We start from the raw sequence: 27,719 nt of genomic DNA, 5'->3' as shown, positions 1-27,719 counted from the left end.
CAAAGAGTTTTTGGGAAAACGTCTGTGCCAAAAATCACTAGTTTTATTTGTCTTTGTGCTTATTTCTAGCGTTTCAGCAAGAAAATAGGCACCGAGAAGGTATGTAAAGAAAAATATTGAATGCTGTATTAAAGGACCGTCAGCATAATTATTGTTTCAGGGAGCTGTGTTATAAATCACCCATACTACATGTGAAGTCTGCATGTGTTCAAAGGCAGGGAGACCCACCACTGATGGAGCTGAAAGGGAGTCGTTACTGGGAAGAGCTGAAGGAAGTGGGAAATGCTTAAGTTGGAAGTGGAAATTGAGAGAAACAGATAATTGCCTCACATATGATGGTGTAGCATGCTGTGGACAAGGGGTCATGTTTAATTATGGGCCATTTCGGGGTCCAGAAGTGGAAACCTGTGAAGTCACATACAAGGGGAGAGAGAGAGAGAGAGAGAGAGAGAGAGAGAGAGAGAGAGAGAGAGTGTGTGTGTGTGTGTGTGTGTGTGTCTGTATGTGTGTGGCGGGGGTGGGAGAGTAATTTAATAATTAAAGGCACCCAAACTGGAATGGACTTCCTTTTCAGGCCATTTACTGTCAACCATGGATAATCAAACAGAGGCCCCTGAGCACCTGTCCACACTGGGTGGGTAAGGTGTGGGGGTCATGCTATCTCTGGCATGATTCGTTATAGTTTTGTCTCTGATTTGAAGTTTAGAAAACTACGAAAATGCCTGGAGTTCATGTACATAGAAACACTGATAGTAACAAGCATTGGAAAATAACAGGAGGAAAAGGAGTTGGTATGTCCTAGTTTTGCAATTTTTTTTTTTAATGAATTGCTGTGTCATGCTCTTGGCATCCACACCTCAAGCGTGGAGACCCGTGAAGCAGCTTTGCAAGGGCTAGTGTGTCATAAACCAAACATATGGCTGTCCCTGTTCAGCTCCTTCCCCTGAAAGCTAGTACATGGTTTTAGGTGAGTCAGGAAATGAACCGAAGACTAGCTGAACGCATTGATGGAGTCAACAGTGGACCATGATTATCAGTACCTATGCAAACTGCAAACCGCTGTGCAGGTGTATATTGGTGACAAATGCATCTGCAACTCTGAGACAAGATTCGTAAGTCAGAAGTAATTACTTCTTGAAACATAGACGCAAACATGAATTTTGATCTTATGTACTATTCATCTGGCCATAACAAAGTGATTTGGTTATAAGAAAAAGAAATTGCTCTAAGATATTTTCTGAAGATAGTAGCCACCACTGCCTCCTTCCCAGCCAACAGTTCTGTCTCAGGGACATGTGGGTCACCAGAGTGGCCACATCTAATAACATTTTTTGAGTTTCAGAACACAAATGGACACCTATAATTAATTAACCATCACCTGAAATGGGCCTGAAGCTCAGGTCATCATAGAGACAGGAACAATGATGATCAGATGTCTTTTGGCAAAGCTTTGATGGGGACAACCTCAGAAAGTTTATTCTGTTTCTAGACTGGTTCAGTCACTTGGTTGGAACCCTCTACCTTTGTAGCCTGAAAGCCACCATGGATATGTAAACAAGTGAGCTTTATTGCTTGGCAATAAAGCTTTAGTTACAAACATTGAAACTTGAATTTCACATAATTTTATCTATCATAGACCACTATTCTTGTTTTGATTTTCTTCTGACCATTTAAACAGGTAAAAACCATTCAGGGCTCATGGGCTGTACAAAATGGCATTGAGAGTTAGCTTATGGGCTATAGTTTGTCAACTCCAAATCTAGTATGTTAAGAAACTCCTGCCTTAGTTAAAAATAGTTTTTAGATACTATATGATCGTTCTCAATATTCCAAGCTAATGAGTAACTTTCAGTGATTAGAATATCTAATGCACATGCTGCTGAAAAGGAGATTTTTAAAAGATACATCCCCAGAGCTGACTGAGGATGGCCATGACTTGCTGTAGCTGCTCCGGCTGTAGTACAAGCTTCAGCCTCTTGTTTACAGCCCACATGTCTATCATCCCGCTCCCTAGGCTCCCAGGGCTGCTGTGTTGAGTGTTAGCATCTGTGCTGTGTAGTTAAGAAAATCATAGTTCCATTTGTGAGAATAAAAATTTTAAATATCTTCAGATTAGTTAGAAGAGTGGATTCCAACCTATCTGACAACAAAGACGACTCTGGTTATTTTTGGTCCCACAGAAAATCTGAGAATAGCTTATGAATCTTGTTTAAATAGAATCTGTTAACCGCTGAAGGCAATGTGACAATGGCACAATTTGGTTTAGATACTGTGCTTGTTCTTCTGACACTGGCATAATCCATGAAGGATGATGGGAGCTTTCACTTATTCATAACTGTTTAGAATTAGGTAATGAGAAGCGACAAGGTTATCTCAGTACAAATTCAATGTGGGCTTAATCTCATTCCTTTGTAATAGAAATTTCAGCCAGGAGCTGATCTACACTAAAATACACCTTCTTCTAAGGCTGTGGCTTCCACTCCCATCTATAATTCAGACATCAGAGAGACAGAAACTAATAAGTAGCTAGATCTATAATAATATGCAATTATGTTTACAAAACAAATGTGTTAGATTTTTTTAAAAAGGCAAGAACTTGGCAAAAATAGAGTTGCTAGCATTGCCAAGCAATACAGAAAAACTTGTGATATACTTGAAAGTCAAACAGAACAAGTGGCTCATGTGCTGACAAATCAGTTTTGTTCATCAAAGTCTCAGGATGAGGATGAGAACTGAATCCACTCATTGACAATTTATTCCACAGAAACAGACTTGAGCCAATGTTATTCTATCTCAAACTATTCCAGTTTTCTCTACCAATGGCAGAAGTTCAAGTTGAACAATGTCCCACTTCTAATCACAAAACAGCATGGTTGAGATAGATTCTTATTGGTTTTGCTCCAGGATGCTTACATTCTTAGCTTTTCAAAATTCTTCTCAGTGTCTATTAGTACCATTATGTTATCGCTTTATTTCAAATATTATGTACTAACTCTATTCCTTTAGTACCATTAGTACCATTATGTCTATTAGTACCATTACGTACTAACTCTATTCCTTTTTATTAAATTCTTAAATTTCATGTATCTGTCCTATTTTCAATTAAAGCAAAATAGAAACATATGAGTTCTACTGATATGGCAAATACAAACATTCCTTTGTTTGGGGAAGCTACACAATTTGGGAGTCAGGGAGGGGATGGCTGAATAAGGCAGAAGGGGGAATATGATTCTAGCAGTAATTTTCTATCATCTGATGGCAGCCATTGAGTGCTACTGATATAAATAGTGTATTCAGGATTGAAATCACACACCCTGCTTTTTTTTTTTTTTTGGTAAGAAAAAGATAATAGTTGCTTGTCTTTGACCAAGTCCAGTCTTAAGTTTGAATAATGGCAAAAATCCTTAGTTTGTTGTGAGCATCAAGCGGTGTGGTTGGTTTACTCATGGACCACATTTCCCATTTTTTTGGTAGTTCTATTGGTTAAAAAGTCTGTTTTATATTCTAATATAGATAATTTTTGTATTTTGTCACTGTGTTAGTTCATTTCCAGGTTGCTATGAAGAAATACCCAGGACTGGGTAACTTATAAAGGAAACAGGTGTAATTGACTCACAGTTTAGCATGACTGGGGAGGCCTCTGGAAACTTACAATCATGGTAGAAGGGGAAGCAAACACATCTTTCCTCATATGGTGGCAGTAAGGTGAAGACGGAGAGCCGAGTGAGGGAGAAAGCCCCTGATAAAATCATCAGATCTCATGAGAACTCACTATCAAGATATTAGTGAGTTCATGATTCAATTACCTTCCACCTGGTCCCTCTCAGGACATGTGGGGATTATGGGAACTACAATTTAAGATGAGATTTCGGCAGGGCACAGCCAAACCATACCAGTCACTCATAAAATTAATAAAATAATATTTTAAAAGTTAGATAACAACATTGTAAGAAACAGGGCAATAGTTTTTAGCTTAGAAGGCATCCATTTTATTCACGAACGTGGAAAACTTGGTGTGACATTTTCTCCAAGATTCTGCCAAGGTATGGGATGTTTTTCCAGTCTAGGTTGTAAACAGTCGCGTTATGGAACATCTCTAGATCATGAGCGTTGTTTTCATAGTAATGAAACATCCTCCATCCCTGCCTCTCAAGATCCCACCAAGAAGTGGAAAACATAGAGCAACATGTCAAATGCTGCATTGTTCGAATTCACATGCATCCCAGCTTATTAAATGCCTTTGGTTTCCCCCAAAGACAACTCTAGCAGAAGCTTAGGTTTTCTGTGTTTTCTCTCTTGTCACCTGGTGTCCCTGGGGTCTCCTTAGACAATGCTATAACTTGCTAAAGTTTCATAGCCAAGAAAGCCAGAAGGATGTCTAGAACTTGCCTACATGTTTCCATTTCCAGAATTTTGTCTTTTAATCTCAGAAGCTGTATATTTTTGACTTGTCATTGCTAAAAAAAATCATTGTTTTATTGCTAAAAAATAAAGCGATAGGTTACATTTTATATATAGGAATAGTTGCTATCTATAAACCCAAAGAATCAAATTAAAGATGCATAAAGCAATGCCTGAGTTCAGTAAGGAGACTAGTGAAAAATATATATATACATACAACAAGTAGTTTTACTTATACCAACAATGCACCACAAAGGTTAAGTTAGAATACAAAAAAAAATACATATATTTAAATGTATATGTATACACATATATATATATACACACACACACATGCATATATATAAATTAACCAGAAACAACGTTAACATAAAAATATCTGACTAATATTGTGTGACTGAATACATTTTTGTAGAGAATTTATTAGGCATAAAAGGATATTAAAAATAAAAGATACCTCTATATACCTTAATAAAACATATACATTTCCCACAAGTCTAATAAAAATATCAGTGTCACTTTTTTCCAGAAATGACTCTAAAGATTTTCTAAAACAATACACATGAGAAAAGAGAGAAACAAACTAACAAGATGAATAACCTATAAGTATCAAAATATAGTATGCTATAATTAAAACTTGGGCTACATTAGACACTGAATTGCTGGAACAGAGATTATATTCAAAAATGGCTTTCAGCATGTTGAAAAATTTATTATATAATAAACGAATTATTTCAAATCCATAGGGAAAAGATAGACTATAAACAGAGTTATAAAAACCAGCTGGCAATTTGGAGGAAAATTGAATATATATATCATCGTCTTTACACCAAAATAATTCAATTGTTTGAAAAAAGAGATTGATATTTATATACTACTTTGGAAAGAAAAAGACCATTTAAACACTGCACAAGGTTGACAGACTTTAACACTTAAACATTTAAACTCCTTTTTCTATGTCTCTCACTGCAAAGAAAAGCAGTAATAAGCAAATAAAAATATATTTACATCATATGTAAGAAAAACTTAATACTTTAATAAATTTAAGGCTTTTAATTCATTAAAAGATAAATAATGAGCAACAATCATCTATGACCACTTACCTAAAGAAAATATTAAAACAACGAAAAAAGAATATAGATATAGTGCTATATTTGAAAGCACCATTTGTTCAGTAAATTTTTGGATTGTCTACTCTGTGTTAGGCACAGTTCTAGGTGTCCTAAGTGAGTATATCTATGTGATATGTAGAGACACTGTTATATGGGTATATGATTCTACCCTTTGTGTTACAAGATGGTTCTTGTATTTCTTTGCTTTACTATATATATTACATATAGTAAAAAGCTAGTTTATTTTTAAGACAGTTGTGTGTGTGTGTATGTATGTAGCTTTAAAATTATTCAGAGCTTGAACCAACAGTTTATTTCAATTCTAGAAATTGATCCTAAGGAAATTATCATATATTTTTTAAAGAAATGTTCGTTGAGCATTGCTCATCAAAGAGAAATTGAAAATAGCCTATGTAACTAATGCTTTGAGCCTCTTCAATATGAACATCCCTTTAAGAGAAACCCAAGTAGTCGTTTGTGCCTGATCCTAGCCCCTCAGCCCATTAAGAAGCAAGGCCATTTCATGCTCCACTAGATGAAGTCAGCTGTAGTCCTTCAGCTTCAGCCAAAGAGATGCCAAGGAGTTGTTTGAGGAGAACTCAAACTGGAACTGAAAGCTCCATATGTCTTAATTTGTCCTGCTACTTACAACTTCTCAACAGGTCTTGCTCCTCCTCTTTCTCTTCTTCCTCCCCATCCTGCCTGTGCTGAATAACTCAAGCCTCATTCTACCCTGTGAGCTAAAGCAAGGCAGGCGCCTTTTCTGACAGCAGAGAACAGGCAGCAGTGAGAGCTCAAGGTGAGGGAAGCGCACCTGGGAGGTCCTGCGTGTCACAGTGTCAGACAGAGCCCCAGCAGTGGGAAGAGATTATCCTTCCAGGGGTGGCCTCCCAGAGGTTGAAGCCCAAGTAGTTTGAGGTGAGCATTCGTGTAGGGAAGCAGGTGGAAGTGGAAATGGGAAGTTGATTATACACAGGAGGAATAATCATAAAAGTTAAAAAATCAAAAAATAGTAAATATCTTAAGGATGATTCAAACTAAGTTTTTCTATTTTGATAGGAAAGAGTTCCAAAAAATGGGAAAAGAGAAGATAAACATCATGTGATGTTGGATAGGAGTTGGATGTGTTGGTGTGAACTGGTGGTTTTCGAAGTGCGTGGATAGATACAGACATAAATATAAATAAATGTAAATGTGTGTGTTAATGTGTGTTGCACCAGGTCTGTGTACTGAGAGAGACAGAGGGTATGACACCCCAAAGAAATAAGCAGACTTAGCAGTTATTTTCTTCTAAAGAAACAAGGCTCTTTGGAGAAAGCTTCAAGGCTGGGTGCAGGGTGCAGGGGGCATGAGTCTGAAACATTCTGTTTTGCCAGAAGACAAAGCAGTGCTCCAAGTATGATGGAAATGTCAAAAGGACTCAGTCCAGTTTGGACAAGTGCCCTGGTTAACTCAAAGACAACTGGAGCATCAAAGTAAATAATGAGAGTAACAGATTGTGACCCGTTGACTAGAAAATGAAACCCTGAGTTCATACGGATAAAAATAAATTAATAATTTGAAGGCATGATGAGAAACAGGATATTTACATAGTTTCAGATTATAGCTCCACAAAATATGTATTAATTATAAAGTAGAAAATATAGGCTAGCAGTGGAAAATTCTGGAAGACAACACCTTCATCCGTGATCAAAGTGAACATCATCAGTGTGGACAAATCAATAGCATGCACCACTCGAAGATGGATGAGAAGAATACAGTGCCACTTCAGCGAGACTTCTACCAAAGGTGCATAATCTTAATCACATCACGTAAGTAGCAAACAAGTCCAAACTGAGAAACACCCTACTTCATACTCAAAGGCATCAAGAGCATGACGTACAAGGGAGGGGCACCGAGGGATTCTTCCAGACTTAAAAGCCTGAAGAGACCGACTGTAATGCTTACCTCAGACTCTTTGATATTAAAGACAGCATTGGTACAAGTGGCAAAAGTTGTATGGGGTCTGAGAGTTATAAGGTAGTCATGTATCCAGATTCATTCCTGATTTTGACGGTTGTATTTTGCCTTGTATTTTCCTTTTTAGAACACTATAGTATTCGGTGTTTGTGGGGCAATGGATTGGCCACCAACTTGCAAGTAGTTCTGGCAAAAAAAATTTTGACTGCAATTCCAACTCTTTTGTAAAGTTGCAATTGTTAGAAAGGGGGAAAAAGAAAAGAAATACTCTTTGATATCTGTGTACGTTTTCTAACTTCTCCTAACTTTGGGTTCTCTTTCTGTATAGGGTAAAGTAAGATAAAAATAGGATTATACATAGGAAAAAATTTGCAAACTGCCAAGCATTATTGAACATAAGCTTTTGGCTTAAATAATAATAATATACTGCATTAAGAAAGCCATTCACCCATTATTTCTTTTTTCATCTATCCAACAAACAATATGTAAACACATAATTGGTGTCAGGTATTGTGCTGAATTGTAATCTCAAACAAGACGTAGAAGAGCATGAAGTGCAGCAAGGAAGAGGAAACAAGTAAGTCAGTTCTCCTGGCCAAGTATGATAAGGGCTGCGATACAATAAACTGCAGCTTATAAGGAGAGGACTAAGGAGGATCACATACATCAGAATGTGGCACCAGGAAAGAGTTTACGAAATAGCGATGCTTAACCTGAGTTTTCGAGGATAAAACATAATTTCAAGGAGGAGATACCATTTCAGATAATGCCAGCATAAGATGTGATGCCTCAGAGTGATGAAACACGGTGTCTTTGGGGGGATCCTCCGGTAGCTGAGTGGCTGTACAATGCCTATCACAGAGTGTAGATGCCTGTGCTGCAGGCCAGAGGAGAGTTTACATGAGAGGGCTGTGTAGGAACTTGGCATGAGGGGTACCATGTCCTAGGCTAAAACGTAGGTGATACATTAAAAAGAAAGTGTAAGAACTGATTTCCTTTAGCAGAACAATGGCCTTGCAGTGGCATGCAAGATGACTCTGGTGAGTTTCCGGAGACTGGAGGTGGAAACACCAGTAGGTGCAATGGAGCATCCGTGCGGGCCTGGGTTATGGTCCTGTTTGCCGAGGCAGGGATTACAAAAGGAGGATGACATTGGATAACGAAGAGCTCAGTCCTGGGAATCCTAATGCTGAATTTTCTGAGGGATTCTCAAAATGAAGATATTAAGTATGAAACCACTTTATGGGATGTGCTGGATCCCAAAGCCTGGAAGCAGAAAGCTGCTCTGCGCCCTCTCCCTTCCTGGTGAATTCACCCAGCAGAACCATTCTCCCTGGCTTCCAGGAAAAAGTTCAGGCAGGCTTTCTAGCTTTCCCAGTTTCTTTTAGTCACAAGCGCAGCCTCATTTCAGCTTTTAAAGAGCTCTCCCTAGAATGCAATCAGAATCCCAAGTTCTGGTCCAATGTGAACTGCTCCCTGTCCCAGTTCTGTCCTGCTTCAGGAAGTCTGCAGAGGAAAAAGGCGGGAAGGCCGGCTCCTTCCTTCACAGTTCTCTCCTTCCTGGTCTTCTGATTTCCACTTTTGACTGCCGCAGGATGAGGCCCAGATGGGGAACAGCTTTCGGGAAGCGTGGCACCATGTGACCTTGTCCAGCAAGCACGAGGGATGTTTCCGTAGCTCACCTTCTCTTTGGCTGCCCTTCGCTGGCTGTGGTATCTTTAGCTGGGACCCTCCCACTGCAGTTTGGCACAAGCTTCTGTTACTGATGCTTCAAACTCACACTTCAGCCCCTGGGCAGTCCATCCTTCTGTGGGGGTCTCTTTGTTCCACCTCTCTTGAGTGGGACCCCTTTTAAGCAAACTTCAGGCCAGCTCCCATCAGAAGGGTCATACTTGGTTCCCTCAAAACGCCAACATTTCCTTTTGCTGTGAAAAGTAGCTGGTCCCCATATAACCGCTTAGCTTTGCTTTTCAAGCATTCAGGTGGCAGCTCTGGTCTTAGCTGCTTGTCTTTAGACTTTTAGCTGTGAGTCCAGTATCTGTCCCCATGTCTCTCAGTCTAGGGGCATGTGCCAAGCCCTCTGAAGATGCTCCTAGAGCCCCTTCTCATTTGCTTTCTGGGAGGAGAAGCCCCCCACCTCCTCTTTCACATGAGTAATGGCAGAAACACCGTAACACTCTCACAATTTTATCACTTTCTTGTACCTTCTTGTTCAATTTTTTATTTACAACTGGATGATGGGCTGGCAGAACGATCCTTCCATCTCTGGCATTGCTGTTAGGACATGCATGTTTTGGCCGAATTGTTCCTATACTCTGCTTGGAGTTTAGAGCGTCTGCCAAAACCCAGAAATGACCTGATGAAAATACACATAACACACAAAGTTGGGGGTTAAAAATTTTAAAGAAAAATCTTTGATTCTTAGAAGTCACTATGACGTATCATTAACAGCTGAAGAGTTTCTGTTTGTCCAGGAGGCCTAGAAAAGTTGTTTAGCCATCATTCTCAGCAAACTGACACAAGAACAGAAAATCAAACACCACGTGTTCTCACTTATAGGCGGGTGTTGAACAATGAGAACACACGGACACAGAGAGGTGAGCATCACACACTGGGGTCTGTTGAGGGGGTGACTAGGGGAGGGATGGGGCGGGTAGGGAGGTTGGGGAGGGATAACGTGGGGAGAAATGCCAGATATGGGTAATGGAGGGATGGAGGCAGCAAACCACATTGCCATGTATGTACCTATGCATCAATCCTGCATGATCTGCACATGTACCCCAGAACCTAAAGTACAATAAAAAATATATTTTAAAAATAAAAATAAAAAAATAAAGAATGAAAACAAAGACAGGAAAAGTTGTTTAAACTCTTTTACTTACACTGTCTTCATCTCTGGTTAGCTACCAGCAGGTAACAACTGGCTGTTAACCAGATTAAGGTGATGTCTAAGCAAATTACCAATACAGTTAGCAAGAGCATGCCAGGAAGATAGAGGAAGAGCATTACCCAGATACACTCACTCACTCACACATGTTTTGCATACTGGGAATCTATACTATTTTATTTAGCTTCACTTTATCTACCAAAGACTTTTGATCAATTTCAGAATCGTGCAAGAACTAAGCAAAGGCTGTGTCTGTGAGCAGAGCAGCATTTCTGCTGGTACATACGGCATAAAGAAGCCTTGCTTCCACCTGCAGCGGTTGCCAGCTTCCCGCCTCTCTCCTGTGCATGGGCAGACGTGTTATGATGGTGACACACGTTGACTCAGCAAACTGTGAACTCAGCTCCCTCAGTGAGGATTCTGTGACTTGCTTTTCATAACATGGAAAAAGAAGCTGAGGCAATTTTTTCCAGTTTCATTTTGGCTTTATTTTGAAATTGTTTTATACTTTTAGGAAAATTGTTTACCTTTGAGGGTCTGTTGTAGTACATTTGTACCTGGTGTACACACTCACTGTATTGCTGAGGAATTAATGAATGCTTTTGCTACCCTAAAACCCTGACAGGTGAAAAGATGCTATGGTCTGTGTGCCCCTACCAAATTCCTGTATTGACATCCTAACTCCAAAGATGATAGTATTAGGAAGATGAGGACTTCGGGATGTGATTAGGTCATGAGGGTGGCTCTCTCATGGCTGAGATTAGTGCTCTTATGAAAAAGAACTGGCTGGGCATGGCGGCTCATGCCTGTAATCCCTGCACTTTGGGAGGCTGTGGCAGGTAGATCACCTGAAGTCAGGAATTGGAGACCAGCCTGGTCAATATGGTGAAACCCTGTCTCTACCAAAAATACAAAACTTAGCCAGGCATGGTGGCATGTGCCTATAATCCCAGCTACTCAGGAGGCCAAGGCAGGAGAATCGCTTGAACCAAGGAGGTGGGGGTTGCAGTGTGCCAAGATCATGTCACTGCACTCCAGCCTGGGCAAGAGAAAGACTCTTTCTCAAAAAAACAAATAATATTAAAGACCCCAGAGAATTCCCTTGTTCCTTACACCATGTTAGGGCATGCCTAGAAGGTGCCCCCCTATGAATCTGAAAGTGGGCCCTCACCAGACACCAAACTTTCTGGCACCATGATCTTGGACTTCCCAGTCTCCAGAACTGTGAGAAATAAATTCCTTTAGATCATTAGCTACTCAGTCTATGGTATTTTGCTACATTAGCCTGAATGGACTAAGAAAAAAGGTAGGTAACTTTTGAGGAAATGTGAGGCTTTGTATTTAATGTGACTGTTGGTTTCAGCTCTTCATTATTTCACCATTAGTTATGTCTCCTTGGAATGAGAGCTTGGCTCTTGACAGGCAGTGACATACGACACATCACACAGCAAGGAGGAAACCTAAAGGGAGACTGGGCTTCAGGGGCCTGGAGTGATGGCCCCTGATAACCAGGAATCCAGTGTCAGGCATCAAGTGTGAGTCCCTCCTATCAAAATGTGTGGAATGCAGACAGAATTCAGAGGGCAATACACAGTTTCTAAAACATTTATCAGGAAATAAACTCACCTTGAACTTAACAGCAAGAAAAATGTCAACAGATTAAACATAAAAAACAAACCAGGAAAGAAAATATTAAAGAGAAGACAAAAATGAAATACAATATAAATATAATAAATTTAATTACTAAAGTGGAAAAATGTTTCTTTTAGAAGACTAATGATATAGGAAAAAATATTGCATGTACGGATTTTTAAATTTTAAGCAAATAAGCAGGAAACAGATTTTATAGGGTCAAATTATCAAAATGACTCAAAATGTAAAATTCAAAATACAGTCTAAAATTTCTGTACAATGATATTTGAAAACCTAAATTACATGGTTAAATTTTTCAAAAACATTATAAAATATAAAACAACACAATGAGAAATAAAGAAATGTGACATGGCCAATAATTATTTAAAATTTTATGACATTCAAAATATTTTTTTTAATTATTTTATTTTATTTTTAAGATAGAGTTCCATTCCTGTTGCCCAGGCTGGAGTGCAATAGTGCACTCTCGGCTCACTGCAGCCTCTGCTTCCTGGGTTCAAGTGATTCTGCTGTCTCAGTTTCCTGAGTAGCTGGAATTACAAGTGCTCACCACCATACCCAGCTAATTTTTGTATTTTTAGTAGAGACGGGTTTTCACTATGTCGGCCAAGCTGGTATCAAACTCCTAACCTCAGGTGATCCCCTCTCTTTGGCCTCCCAAAGTGCTGGGATTACAGGCGTGAGCCACTGCACCAGCCAGTTTTTTGCTTTTAATAGCCTACACACATGAACATGCATGCATCTCTCTCTCTCTCTCACACACACACACACACATACATGAACATGCATGCATCTCTCTCACACACACACACGAACATGCATGTATCTCTCTCTCACACACACACACACTCACATGAACATGCATGCATCTCACACACACACACGAACATGCATGTATCTCTCTCACACACACACACTCACATGAACATGCATGCATCTCTCACACACACACACATGAACATGCATGTATCTCTCTCTCACACACACACACACACTCACATGAACATGCATGCATCTCTCTCTCTCTCTGTCTCACACACACACACACACACACTCACATGTGCGTGCACAACAGTCACAGGCATATGTGTCTTTATCAATTCTGCCAAAATTTTAAGGAATTCCTATATTATACAAGTGGCTACAGAAAATAGCAAAGAAGATAAAATAAATGGCCAGAGAATAGAAAATGAGGGGAAAGACCTAGAATGCCAATATCAAAAATAAACAAGGGTGGTAAAAAGTTAAAAAAAAAAAAAATCCGAGTTAATGTTGATATATTTGCATAGGTGAAACAATTTTACATAAAATACTAGCTACCAAAAATGTATTTGCTACCCCAATGCAAATGTATATTGTAGCAAAAATGATGTTATAATCAAATAACGTTTTTGGTAGAAATGAAAGATGGCTTCACATTGTACATATATCAATAATGAATTGAAACAGAAAAAAATAGCCATCTTGATATTGTCAAAAAGGAATTTAATAATCTTTAATTCACTATTAAAGTGAGAAACAAAGTCTTTTTAGTGTGCCAAATATAGAACTCTCTCTAAACTTGTTATAGGATACATAAAAATTTCAAGAACATAAAACAAACATCACATTTAATGAAAACCCTGGATAAATATTGAGTATTCCCTCTAAGGTTGAAGGAAAGATAAACATTCCTCTTACAGTTGAATAATGTGCAACATATTATGAGAAAATGAAGGAAGAGACCAAGGCCCTTAAAGGGAAGAGATTAAATTCCCTTCATGTATGCAGATGGTATCACGTACTTACCTTGAAAACCCAGAAGCATTAATGAACAAACGTCTAAAACTATTATCCAACTTTAGCAAGATTGCCAGATGCATGAACAACATCCAAAATAAGCCATGTTTCACTAAAGCAGCCATAATCAATTAGAAAATAACGTAGGAACTTGAAGGGCATTTAGAGTAGCTTCAGAAACGTATAAGTGTCTAGGAATGAATCCACTAAACACTGAAGAAATCCTTTATGAAGATAATCCTAAAATTAGACCAAAGGACATAAAATAAAACCTGAACAGATGAAGGGGTTTTCCACTTCGTAGGAGAAAGTGTTGTAAAGATGTGAATTCTTCCTTAATTAAGGCCTCAATGCAATGCAAATCCTAACAAAATTTTCAAAGGCAATGGACAAACTGTTTCTAAAATTTTACTTCCAGCAATATGGAGGCCTGGATGTTCTAAAATTCAATCCCACGGTCTAACTGGAAATGTGGGATAAAAAGTAAATCTTTAAATACATACCTATGGCTCCTAAGAAAGTCAACAAAATTGCCAGAGGCTAAAAAAAAAAAAGTAAGGGAGTTAGGGTATCAAGTTTGTACCCTGATTCCAAAGCTGCAGACATTCTTGGGGCAATTTTAACAGGTAGGGATGCCACTCCAGAGAGCAATCTGACACCTACAGTGAAACGGAGTTGTGGCACTCCATCAACCAGGAGCCTTACTCCTGGGGAGATTTGGGAGGAGGAACCCAGCTCCTTCTGTGGTAACAAATGTCGAGGCAATTTCATGTTCACTATTGTAATAGATATGCAAAATTTAAGAGATGCATAGAGGGGGATACTATAAAGAAAAGATTCATGGGTAATTAAGTAGATAGAAACATGGAGAGCTCTCAGATACATATTATATATATATGTGTGTATATATATTATATATATATATGTATATTCAGTATAAATGAAAAAACCACGAGATTTATGGTATAATACTATTTATGTAAATTATAAATATAAACACATAGTATAATACTATATAATTTCCTAACTCATATATGTAATTAAATCAGTAGTTCTCAAATCTAACTAGACATTAGGATTATCAGAATATATATAAAACAATGTACTCAGGACCCACATACGAAGAAACAGCTCTGAATCACCCAGGATTGGGCCCAGGCATTGAATTTTTTTTTTTTAAGATCCCTAGGTGACCTAATATATAGCCAAGGTGGTGAATCACTAGTCTAAATAAATGTTGTACCATATATTCAAGTGTATGCAAAGATGGTTAAAGATTATTAAAAGCAGCCAATTCTGCTGTAACATTTGTTGAGAAAAATTCGAATTTGTTCCTATATGACTGATATATTTGAAAACAATCTGTGTTTAATGTGTATTTTGTTTTGTCTATAAGAAATATTAGATATATACAAAAACCTGCACCCAGATACAGAGCCATGTAGAAAGACACAAAATGCACACACTTCATACCTCTCTCTACCAGCAACCTCAGCTTGACTTCTGTGATTAGCCACACCTATCACATCTGTTGTTTCAAATAACCCTACTGCAATGACCTCGCAGTATCTCACCAGCTGGAGTCATTTCTGCGCCCCTTCCACAAGCAACCTGGGCTCTTTTCCAATTTAATGTGTCATTTTTACTGTGTTAGTTCTGACCATTTTACATGTGAACATTGTGCTGTCATTTTCATTAGGCTCGTATCTTTTTTTTCTTTACTGTGTCACTGACAACGTTTTTGAGTGCTGTATCCCTAATCTAATTTCTTCCCCTAGCCCTATGGTTTTTATTGTGCAATTTTGCATACTGTTGTTCTCTTACGGACTGTGTATGTCGTGTTGTGGCATGGGAGACAGATTGACACTAGGAGGAGAAAGCATAAAATAAAACCTCAGGCTTATTTTTCTAGGTGCAAACAACATCACTGAGTTTCAGCATCTTCAAGTAACTGAAGAGTAATGGGTAGGTCCCAAAGCAGGCAAGGGAAACCAGCACAGTGAAGTTCCACGGAAGGAATTCCTCTTGAAACAAGGAGGAATCCATCCTCTTCTAGTCCAGGAGGAATGGAAGACTCCATTGCTTCTGATGAGCCTTTTGTCAGTCAGAGCTTTATGATCTTGGTCACATTTACCAGAGAGTATGTAAAAGTTTTCTGGGGTTCAAGGCTGGTCATGGTGGCTCACACCTGTAATCCTAACCCTTAGGGAGGCCAAGGTGGGGAATCACCTGAGGGAATCAGCAGCATAAATACCCTAGCCTTCCTCTCCTTCCTTCCTCCAGTCCCGTGCTACTTAGATCTTTTGGCTTAAGCCAACTACAAGCCTAAAGACAAGGTAGCTTATTTAATTTATACTGTTCAAATCGGCCTCTTAGGGCAAAGGACAGAGTAGAGAAGTAAATTCACAGTCTGAAGTGGGAAATGGAAATATATAGCACAAGAAATTTATAATAATATTTTAGAATTTTTTGAATGACCTAAAATTACATATAATGATGAATAAAATAGAAAAAATTAAAGTATAAAAGTATTCATATCTGTCATCTTAGACATATATATTCATTGTGCAGTTCTCCACATAAGCATACTAAATTATAATCTTTGCATTTTTCCACAATATGGGTTGTATGATTTTTGTAAAAGCAGTGATACATGGTTAAAATGCAAAGAAATAATTTTTCTTAAGATTCTAGGCATTGGCAAAGTTTTGAAGCAAAATTCAATTTCAAGTACTTAGATACTATTTAAAAGTTAAGACATAAACAAGATCAAAATCATACTATTCTTAGTCACATCAGTGATGGCTGCGTTATTTTTTCTGTTGAGTGCCCTTTCTCAAATAAAACCAAATGAAAAGTATTAGTAGAAGTGATTTTGTTTGTCTATTAGAAAACATGAGCTGAGATTTTCAGAGTTTACCAAGAAAACTTATGAAAATATCTTTCTAAAAAACATCAAGAGGAAATCTAATGGTAAGTTTGCTTTCAATTATTTTTAAAATGGCTCATGTTTTCATCCAGTAATTTAAGGATTTATTCTATAAATTAAAAACACAGATTCACTTGAAATTTATGTTTAAAGGTAATGAAAAATACTTTTTCATATCATTGTGCTATGTACATGCAAGACGATAATTTGCATGTCTGATAATTTTCAATGTTTCTTTTAACTTTCAATTTTCTGACCCCCAACCCCTGTCAATGCAGATACATTGAGCGTTTCTTTACTCACTGTCTTCGGGGTAGTGAGTAAAGATTAGAGAGTCCAACTTTGAACTTGAGATTCAAAATTTGTGCTGTTAAAATTATAATAGAAACAATAGCCTGGAACATCAAGCACTTTTTTAAGTCGTGTAATTGCTAACATATGAGTTTGCATGTTTTAGGGAACAGAATCTGGAAGATACAGAAACCGTAAATTGTGGCATGTACAGTCAGAGGAAAGACTGCGGGTGGATTAGGAGACTTTACTTCTAGAAGCAACATGAAAGAACAGCAGGAAGAAGCACTTTTCCTTCTCAAACTTGTGGGATGTGACACAATGGAAGATGCTTCAGCATTCTCTTATGTTTAGTGTTTCTCTCATTCTTGTTACTATGAAATTCAGCCATGGCACATGTAACAATGACTATTTCCTTTTTCTTCTATTGCTGAAGGGTCTTCCACTGAATCACATCCCACAAGTTTTCATCCATTCTCCCAGTGATGCGCACTGGGGTTGTTTCCGTTTGGGGACTATCACACATAAAGATGCTCTGAACATTTGTATGCAATTTTTTAATAGACACATGAACTAATTTCTCTCAGCAGAGCCACACTAACAGCAGGGTTTGTTTCTGAGATGGGAGAGAATAGAGATCATTGCAATGTAAGCAAACCTAGGGTCGCAAATTGCCGTTGTCTAAAGGTGTGGGGCAGAGAGGAGTTGTTAAAATTACTTACAGTCCAATCTTGAGTGAGAAGGAAAAACGCTTCTTCCTGCTCTTCTCTCTTTCATGTTGCTTTTGAAAGTAATTTTTCTAAACCACTATATTTCTAAATGGATGGTGTTTGTATATTTGCCGCCTATTAATTTAACATATTAATTTTTCAACCAGTCAGCTTATTAAGCTTCCTTATCTTTTCATTTCAGTTAAGTACATTCAGTTTATTCTTTTGGATTTTTCCTCATTACTTTCAAATGATCTTGTGTGCTAAAACGTTAGCGCACTTTTTTCCAGTCTCTTCAGTACTTTAGCTAGTTGTCCCAAACCGTGATAAAAAACCGTTGGTGTTCTGATTATTTTCTGACTATAATAAAAATGCCTCTTGTCTTTTACCGTTATTCATTATTCTAGGTTTTGATTCAATATATGCGCTCATACATTCCTAATTTGTTAATAACTTTTATCATAAATGATGTAGAATTTTATCAATTAGATTTTCAGCTTCTATCAAGATATTGCTTTTTCTCCTTTGATATATTAATAATTTATAATGTATTAGCTTACTTCCAAAAGAAAGCTATTAGTCTATGTGCTACATATAAACCATGAAATACTACACAGCCATAAGAAAGAACAAAATAATGTCCTTTACAGCAACACAGATGAAGCTGAAGGCCATTTTCCTAAACAACCTAAGGCAGGAAGTAAAAGCAAATACCATATGCTCTCACTCATAAACGGGAGCTGAACATTGAGCACTTATGGACACAAAGAAAGGAACAACAGACCAGGACCTACTTTAGGGTGGAGCATGGGTGGAGCATGAGCATTGAGAAACTACCTATCAGGTACTGTGCTTATTGCCTTTACTCAATGCCAGGTGATTAAATAATCTGTACTCCAAACCTCTGTGACATTCAATTCACCTGCATAGCAAATCTACACAGGTAGCTCTGAATCTAAAGTAAAAGTTCAAAACAATTTTTTTGGTAATTTCTTTTTTAGATTATTAATATTTTCTTTATTATTATTATTTTTAGTTCTGGGTACATGTACTGGATAGGCAAGTTGGTTAAATAGGTAAATGTATGCCATAGTGGTTCACTGCACTTATCAACCCATCACCTAGGTCTTAAGACCCACATGCATTAGCCATCTTTTCTAATACTCTCCTTCCCCTTCCCCACCTTCCGATAGGCCCCAGTGTGTGTTGTTTCCCTCCCCATGTCCATGTAATCCTATTGTTCAGCTCCTACTTATAAGTGAGAACTTCTGGTGTTTATTTTTCTTTTCCTGCATTAGTTTGCTAAGGATAATGACTTCCAGCTTCATCCATGTCCCTGCAAAGACACAATCTAATTCATTTTTATGACTGCATAATATTCCATGGTGTCTAAGCAAAAAGAACGAAGCTTTAGGTATCACACTACCGGACTTCAAACTATACTGTCAGGCTACAATAACCAAAAGAGCATGCTACTTACACAAAATCAGACACATATACCAATGGAAAAGAATAGAGAACTCAGAAAAAGATCATACATCCACAACCATCTGATCTTCTACAAACCTAACAAAAACAAGCAATGTGGAAAGGATTCCCTATTCAAGAAATGGTGCTGGGATAACTGGCTGTCCATTTGCAGAAAATTGAAAATGAACCGTTCCTCACACATTATGCAAAAGTTAACTCAAGATGGATTAAAGACTTAAATGTAAACCCCAAAACTACAAAAACTCTAGAAGAACATCTAGACAATACCATTCAGGACACAGGCACCAGCAAAGATTTCATGATGAAATCTCCAAAAGCAATTGCAACAACAACAAAAAAAAATTGGCAAATGGGATCTAGTTAAACTAAAGAGCTTCTGCACAGCAAAAGAAACTACCATCAAGTGAACAGGAAACCAGGAGAGTGGGAGAAAAATCTTTGCAATCCACCCACTGGACAAAGGTCTAATATCCAGAATCTACAAGGAACTCAAATTTACAAGAAAAAAGCAAATAACCCTGTTAAAAAGTGGGCAAAGGACATGAACAGACACTTCTCAAAAGAAGACATTCATGCAGCCAGCAAACATATGAGAAAAAGTTCAACATCATTGATATAGATTGGCTCTGTCCCCACCCAAATATCATCTTGAATTGTACTCTAGTTATTCCCACATATTGTGGGAGGGACCTGGTGGGAGATAATTGAATCATGGGGTGGTTTTCCCCATACTGTTCTCATGGTAGTGAATAAATCTCACAAGATTTGATGGTTTTAAAAAGAGGAGTTCCCCTGCACAAACTCTCTCTTTGCCTGCTGCCATCTATATAAGATATGATTTGCTCCTTTTTGCCTTAGACCATGACTATAAGGCTTCCCCAGCTACCTGAAATTGTAAGTCCAGTTACATTCCTTTCTTTTGTAAATTGCCCAGTCTTGGGTCTATCTTGATCAGCATGAAAATGGACTAATACAATCTCTGCTCATTAGAGAAATGCAAATCAAAAGCGCAATGAGATACCATCTCATGGCAATCAGAATGGCCATTATTAAAAAGTCAAGAAACAACAAATGCTGGTGAAGTTGAGGAGAAATAGGAATGTCTTTACACTGTTGGTAGGAATAAAAATTAATTCAACCATTGTAGAAGATGGTGTGGCAATTCCACAAAGAGTGAGAACCAGAAATAACATTTGACTCAGTAATCCCATTACTGGGTATATACCCAAAGAAATATAAATCATTCTGTTACAAAGATATACACACATGTATGTCCATTGCAGCACTATTCACAATATTAGGGACATGGAATCAACCTAAATGCCCATCAATGATAGACTGTACAGGTTTTAAACATTTTCAAGATCAATTTTAGACATTTCATCTTTCCTAATAATTATCATTTAATCTGATTTTCAGATTATTAGCTTAGAGTTTAGCAATGTAATCACATCTAACTATTTTCATTTGTTTTGTATTTATTTGCCATTGTTTTTATGTATTTTTCTCATCTATTGTGATTAGGCTAATTACTTAATTGCAGCTATACAAATGACCAATGACTAAATTGTATGTTATGGAGTTTGGAAATTAATTGCAACTTTGACGTTTGCCTCTTTGTCTTGCATTCTGTGGAATTATTTAATTGTTTCAATGAGGGCTTCATGATACAGTTGGGTTTTCTGCTGCCTTTACTCAAATTGTATTTTATTCCCTGTATGTTTTCTGATATTTTTCCTTAAACTCATATTCAACTTTTTCTGTGAAAATCCTTTTAGGCCTGTTTTAAAGTTGTATTCCTGAAAGAGGAATGGTATTTGTTTTGCCAGGCCCCAAGGATTACTACCTCCTTGAGGCTACTTTAAGTTAAATTGTTTGCATAGGTTTTTCAGAGGCATGTAGGTAATGTGAACTCTTGCTGAAAGTGGCTTAAGAACTGTATTGTGGTACTGAATTCTCAGAGTATTACTGTTCCTATCCCAGACTTTGCTGTAGCACAATTACAAGAAGTGTGTCTTTCCCTTCAAAAGTGTCCCAGTTTGGATGATAAATTACGGGGTCACTCAATGCTGAAGTTACTGCCGGTGAGTTTCCTTCCTGCCTTCTTTGATTCTGCAGGTTTATTTATTGCTTTCGTGTACAAAAAGTAGTGCTAACTCTTTGGGATCAGCTCTATTCAAGGAATTTCTATGGGACTTCCAACCTACGATAGCCCTAGGTTAAGTCTCCTGTCTTCTGTCTCTCTCATTCTATGCAGTGCTCAAAATGAAATTTCACATATATCAGAGCCCTCAGCACAACACTTGAATTCAGTGTATAATATGTACAATATCGGCAGCACTGGATTCGTGATGATTGTAAATCTTTATCTTATATTGAACATTAATCATCATAAAGCATCTCTTTATGCCTTTCAATATTTTTGCCTCGTATTTAAACTTGCATGGCATAATCTTATGATCCCTGAATTCATTTGTATACATTTATCTGTTAATTCTTTTCCTTTCCTTTTATTCTCAGTATTTATTTATCAGTATGTTCTAGAATTCATTGTTTTGTGTACAAATGTTTGGCTTCTATATTTGATAAAGTCAAAAAAGTGTTCCTTTAGTTTGTTTGTCATCTCATCTACATTTATGGATATGACACATGACTTTGATCTCAGTTTTGTCTTCTTCATTATATTTTCATTTTCTATTTTTGTTCCTTTCTTTTTTTTCCTTAGAGTCTTGCTCTGTCATCCAGGATAGAGTGCAGTGGCACTAACACGTCTCACTGCAGCCTCAAACTCCTGGGCTCAAGTGATCCTCATGCTTCAGTCTCCTAAGTAGTTGGCTCTGCAGGTAGGGCTACCACACCTCCCTAACTTCTTTTTTTATTGTTCTGTAAAGACAGGGTCTTGCTATGTTGTCCAGGCTGCTCTTGAACTCCTGGCCTCAAGTGATCCTCTGCCCTCAGGCTCCCAAAGCTATTTCCTTTTTAGTAATTATTCAATTTTTTTTCTCTTTTTCTCCATTTTCTCTATGGTTTTAATTTGGGGCTTGTGCGTGTGCCTTCCCTCTATGTATTTAGAAGTATTATAGTCTGAGTTTACTTTGTCTTAAAAATTTATGTTTAAATGTTAATAATATCTGTGTAATACTTTTTTTAAAATCCAGAATCTATAAGAAACTTAAAGAAATTTACAAGAGAAAAACAACCCTATAAAAAAGGTGGGTGAAGGATATGAACAGACACTTAAAAGAAGACATTTATGTGGCCAACAAATATACAAAAAAAGCAAAACAAAACAAAAAAAATCCTTATCACTGGTGGTCATCAGAGAAATGCAAATCAAAACCACAAACGAGATATCATCTGACTCCAGTTAGAATGGTGATTATTTAAATCACCATTTAAATGGCGGCAAGGCTGTGGAGAAATAGAAAAGCTTTTACACAGTTGGTGGGAGTATAAATTAGTCCAACCATTGTGGAAGAATGTGGTGACTCCTCAAGGATCTAGAACAAGAAATACCATTTAACCCAGCAATCCCATTACTGGGTATATACCCAAATGTTCATTATTCATTCCACTCTATAGACACATACACACATATGTTTATTGCAGCACTATTTAGAATAGTAAAGACTTGGAACCAACCCAAATGCCCATCAGTGTTAGACTGAATAAGGAAAATGTGGCAAATATACACCATGGAATACTATGCAGCCATAAAAAAGAATGAATTCATGTCCTTTGCAGGGACATAGATGAAGCTGAAAGTCATCATTCTCAGCAAACACACACAGGAACAGGAAACCAAACACTGCTCTTACTCATAAGTGGGTGTTGAACAGTGAGAGCACATAGACACAGGGAGGGGAACATCACTCACCAGGACCTATTGTCAGGGAGAGATGGCAAGGGGAGGAAGAGCATTAAGACAAATACCTAATGCATGTGAGACTTAAAACCTACATGACAAGTTGATAGGTGCAGAAAACCACCATGGCACATGTATACCTATGTAACAAACCTGCACATTCTGCACATGAGTCCCAGAACTTAAAGTAAAATTAAAAAAAAAAAAACCAGCAGTGGATACTGGTGAGCAATAGTAAGAAATAAAGACAGGCTCACCTCTGCTTTTCTTTAAGTTCCAGATGAAGACATTAAAACATTATGAATTATTCTTTTTTCTTTTATCTTTCCTACATCAATAATATACGTGATTATGTTATTATAAATTGTTTTTTGATTTATTTATGCTCTTAAACTTCAATTAAGTTATTATCTTTAGGTAATTCTATTGATGCCTCACCATGAGAGATGCAAATATTTAAACACTTCTCTCTTCCACTCCTCTTCCCTTTTATACTGCAGCCTAACTTGATGTTGTGTTGTTATTTATACCATTCATTTCCTCCTCCATACCTTTCTTTAATACTGGATTCAACACGTACCATTAATTCTGTACCCTGAACATCTTCATTCATCTCTTGGATAGCTGATTTTATTATCAAGTGCTCTTCTTTCAACAAGACTGTGTGGTCCCTAAAAGCATGAATTCTTGAAAGTATTCTTTATTTTGATTATTGAATGGCACTTGAGTGGGTAAAGTGGCACTACATATTGGCTGATCAAGGCATTGCATAGCTCCTGCCCTCTGTCTGCCTCCCTTGCAGCTAGATGTGGCCTCATGGGACCTTTACAAATAATGAAGTATAGGGAGGCCTCTGCTGGGAAGTAGTATGCGGCATCAAGGAAAGACAAATGGCAGGTGGGATTTCACTGGGTCTTGCACTTTCATCTTGCCTTGGATACAGAGGTGACGCCTGGAATTGGAGGCAATTGTCTTTCAATCAATTAAAGATGAATGTGTTTGATGACTGGATTGGCTCTTTGCAACTCCATTCCAAGCTTCTTCTATTTAAAAAGGTAAGAGGGCTAAAATCACATTCTTCCAGAATCCCTTGAAGGTATGTCCTGCAGCAAACTTGCCTCCACCAACTAGAGTAGTACTTAACACAATACACTAAAGCTAAATTAGTAAATATTAAAAGACTAGTACTTAGTACACTAAGGCTAAATTAGGAAATATTAAAAGTCAACATAATTAGAACCAATGAACCATATATATATATTCCCAAATCAGATGGCCATTTGAATGTAACTAGTATTAAATGGCAGGTAACTGCATACATCTTTAACATGCTTCTGCAACCAGAATTATCTTTCACAGAGTTAGCCATCCATTTATTTTTAAATGAATAGAAAAATTATTTTATTCAATAGTTCCAAAACGTGAAGAGATACCACAGCAAAAAGGGGGTTTTGACTTCCTCCTAATTTCCCATAGACACAAATAAAACTAGATACTGGAGTGCCAAAAAGAGTTTAAAAAAAATAGGTTAAAAACACCTCAAACCAACATTGCTTTTAGTAATATTAGCCCCCAAGTCAAGAAAAATATAGGTAATCACCAGGCAACTGCTTTTCCTGTGAGTCTTAGCAATCATAAAACCACTCAGAGAACCATTAAATAAACAACACAGAGAAAAGGAGAGCTTTGTCCCATATTTCTAGCATAAGGGATTTTTATGTCAGTTCCCTATCAAAGGATTCCATTATGTATTTAAATGATAGAACACCAAACATAATCTTACTCTTTTAAAAATATAATTTGCCCAAAGATATTATTAATTCCATGAATACTTACTGAACATCTTATATGTTCCAAACACTTTTCTAGGTACTGAGGATGCAGGAGTTAATGAGACATGATCTTTCCTCAAAACTATCCCATTCGCTTGGAGGAGTGTCTTAGCCTCTACTGATGCTCCTCCTCCACAGCCCCACTGCCCTTCAAGTCCTCTGCAAAGTGAGTCTGATTCAGTCTTGGGCTCCACAGTTCTGGAAGAATTGATCTCTGAATCTTTTGCTCCTAAGAAGCACCTATTTTATACCTCTTGGAACACCCATTAGGACAGGGATCCCCAACACCCAGGCCATGAACCTGGTAGGTCCCTGGCCTACTAAGGACCAGGCGACACAGCAGGAGGTGAGTGGCAGGCCAGTGAGCCAAGCTTCATCTGTATTCACAGCCACTCCCCATTGCTCTCATTACTACCTGAGCTTCACCTCCTGTGAGATCAGGCCTGGGACTGGATTCTCGTAGGAGCTCAAACTCTGATGTCAACTGCGCATATGAGGGATCTAGGTTGCACACCCCTTGCAAGAATCGAATTCCTGATGATCTGTCACTGTCTCTTCTCACCCCAAGATGGAACCATCTAGTTGCAGGAAAACAAACTCAGGGCTTCTACATTCTAGAATTGTATAGAACCTACCATCGATTCTATGTTCTGGTGAGTTGTATAATTATTTCACTATATATTACAATGTAATAATAATAGAAATAAAGTGCACCCAATACATGCAATGCATTTACATCATTGTGAAACCATCCCCACAAACCCCAGTCTATGGAAAAATTGTCCTACCCCAAGCTGGTCTCAGGTGCCAAAAAGTTTGGGGACTGCTGTGTTAGGAGACACATGCCCTGCTGGCGCTGTGTTTCTGGGAATAAATAAGTGCCTTTGCTCTATTAGGATGGATTGATTCATGTTTGGCCTTAATAAACAAATACGTAGCAGAGAAATAGGCAGTGCATCTCTGTAGCATATTTCTAAAATTTTAATTCAGAGAAAACCATAAGCAGAACAAGAAAGTAAAACCATTTAAAAATGAAAAGAGTGTGTAAATATTAAGAGCATCGGTTGGTATTAATACTCAAATAAGTCTAACAAATTCTGGATTAGAGAAAGAAGTTGTATATTTTAGGATTTTTTCTAATTTAAGAAGCTTTGCTGGTGCCTTTTCTCTCTTAAGAATTCAGCTAAAATTAGTTTCCTCTTCACACAGAGTTTGAATATATTATGAAAATAAAAGAATAATTGTCTTTCACACAATAAATCTCATTTACATTTCTTTTTATTCTCTTATCTTTTTTAAACATTTTCATCAGACAATGAAATATATGCTAAGTCCCGGATTCAGGTTTACAAAAAAACTAATAGCTACGGTCAGCACAGATTATGATAAAATACCCATTTTTCCCTGCAGCTTATAAAGAGTGCTGAACTAAAATATAATTCACATAAGAAAACAGGTACAGACAGTCTAGCAAAACCCTTACGAGCTTCTACGTAAAAAGGAGCCGATTTTATTACAGTAGCAAGAACTTCACATGTGCATGTTTTATATTTATTTTAAAGTCTCCTTTTAAATTCACGTGAACAGGAAATCAAAAATATCTTATCTAGGAGTAGGAACATACTAATAATGTTTAAAATGTCTCTTTTTTATCATTTTCTTTTAAAAATATTTTGTAATTACTGTTTCAAATGCCTGGCTTATTAAAGTACTTAGGTATACGAATTCTACAATGTTTGTACAACACAGTTTTAGAAATTTATCATCAAGATATTTATTAGTAACAGTCAAAACAGGCTCAGTGAATCTTTATGTTGCCTTTTGAGGACAGACAAATCTTAGCATGTTGTTTGTTCTTGGTCTTGTTCGTGTGTGTCCAACAGCACAAGCCCACAGGACTTGGCGGCTGCTTAGTCAGGGGCTACTGGGCTGCTCACCACATCTTTCCTCAAACTGATTGCAAATGCAGTTTACAAGTATTGCTAAGCCCTTGTTAAACAATCTTCTAAAGAAAATATCTAAGTGATTATTAAATGGAAGATGATGGATTCGAGAAAGGCTAAAAATAAGTGAGTTGTGCAACTAATTTGGGCTCAAAAGTCTTTTCACTTTTTGAGAAAATAATTATTGTTACCAGGGTATCTATACTATAAGACCTGATTTATATCAGAATCATCTGCTCACATTTCGTAGGTGGTAAATCACGTAAAAGCAGCACAGTAAAAATGCCCATGGGAGATTTATTGGTTTATATGTTTCTCTGTATAATATTTATTTATTATTATTTTTTAAATTTTTTTGCAGAGATGGGGGGGGCCTCACTTTGTTGCCCAGGCTGGCCTTGAACTCCTGGCCTCCAAATGATCCTCCTGCCTCAGTCTTATTTACTATTGTTAAGGCTGAGGAAAGTCATTCAATAAGTGGGCGACTGAATGGAGTTCCTTCTGTAGTTGTAGACACTGCATGAGCAGTGATATCCTACTACTTTAAGAAGGCACACATGAATGCGCTATGTTTCTCTCAGAGAAGGAGGAGGGTCTGAGCCTCTGATGGTGTCTCCCGGCGCCTCACAGACCCTACTCCTCTGCTCTGAGACCAGCCAGGGCTGCCCATGCAACTGCAGGGAGGGGCAGGAAGCTGAGCCAGGACATGCGGCCAGTCAGCGGAACTTAGCAAATTTCTTAGGAAATTTATTCTTAAATTTATATTAAATTTATTAGCAAAACTCTTCGCAAATTTATTCAGGGACAGATACCCCTATTAAAAACTAAAAATTGAAGTGTTAGCCAATAAAGAACTCCTAAATCTGA

The 27,719-nt window shown here is 37.6% G+C and overlaps 1 long non-coding RNA gene across 1 annotated transcript; it reads right to left on the bottom strand.

The window, feature by feature from the left end:
• Nucleotides 1–9,292: 9,292 nt before the first annotated feature.
• Nucleotides 9,293–20,173, bottom strand: LOC116528913. The gene is made up of 3 exons (XR_004259276.1): nucleotides 20,073–20,173; nucleotides 10,357–10,365; nucleotides 9,293–9,304 (listed from the first exon to the last, which is right to left on the bottom strand). It is a non-coding gene; the product is annotated as an uncharacterized LOC116528913 (long non-coding RNA).
• Nucleotides 20,174–27,719: the final 7,546 nt, after the last annotated feature.

The sequence above is a fragment of the Sapajus apella genome, unplaced genomic scaffold (assembly GCF_009761245.1).
Source record: "Sapajus apella isolate SASKATOON/1434 unplaced genomic scaffold, GSC_monkey_1.0 scaffold60, whole genome shotgun sequence".
In the NCBI taxonomy this organism is placed as follows: domain Eukaryota; kingdom Metazoa; phylum Chordata; class Mammalia; order Primates; family Cebidae; genus Sapajus; species Sapajus apella.
This window is presented reverse-complemented; position numbering and strand designations above follow the sequence as displayed.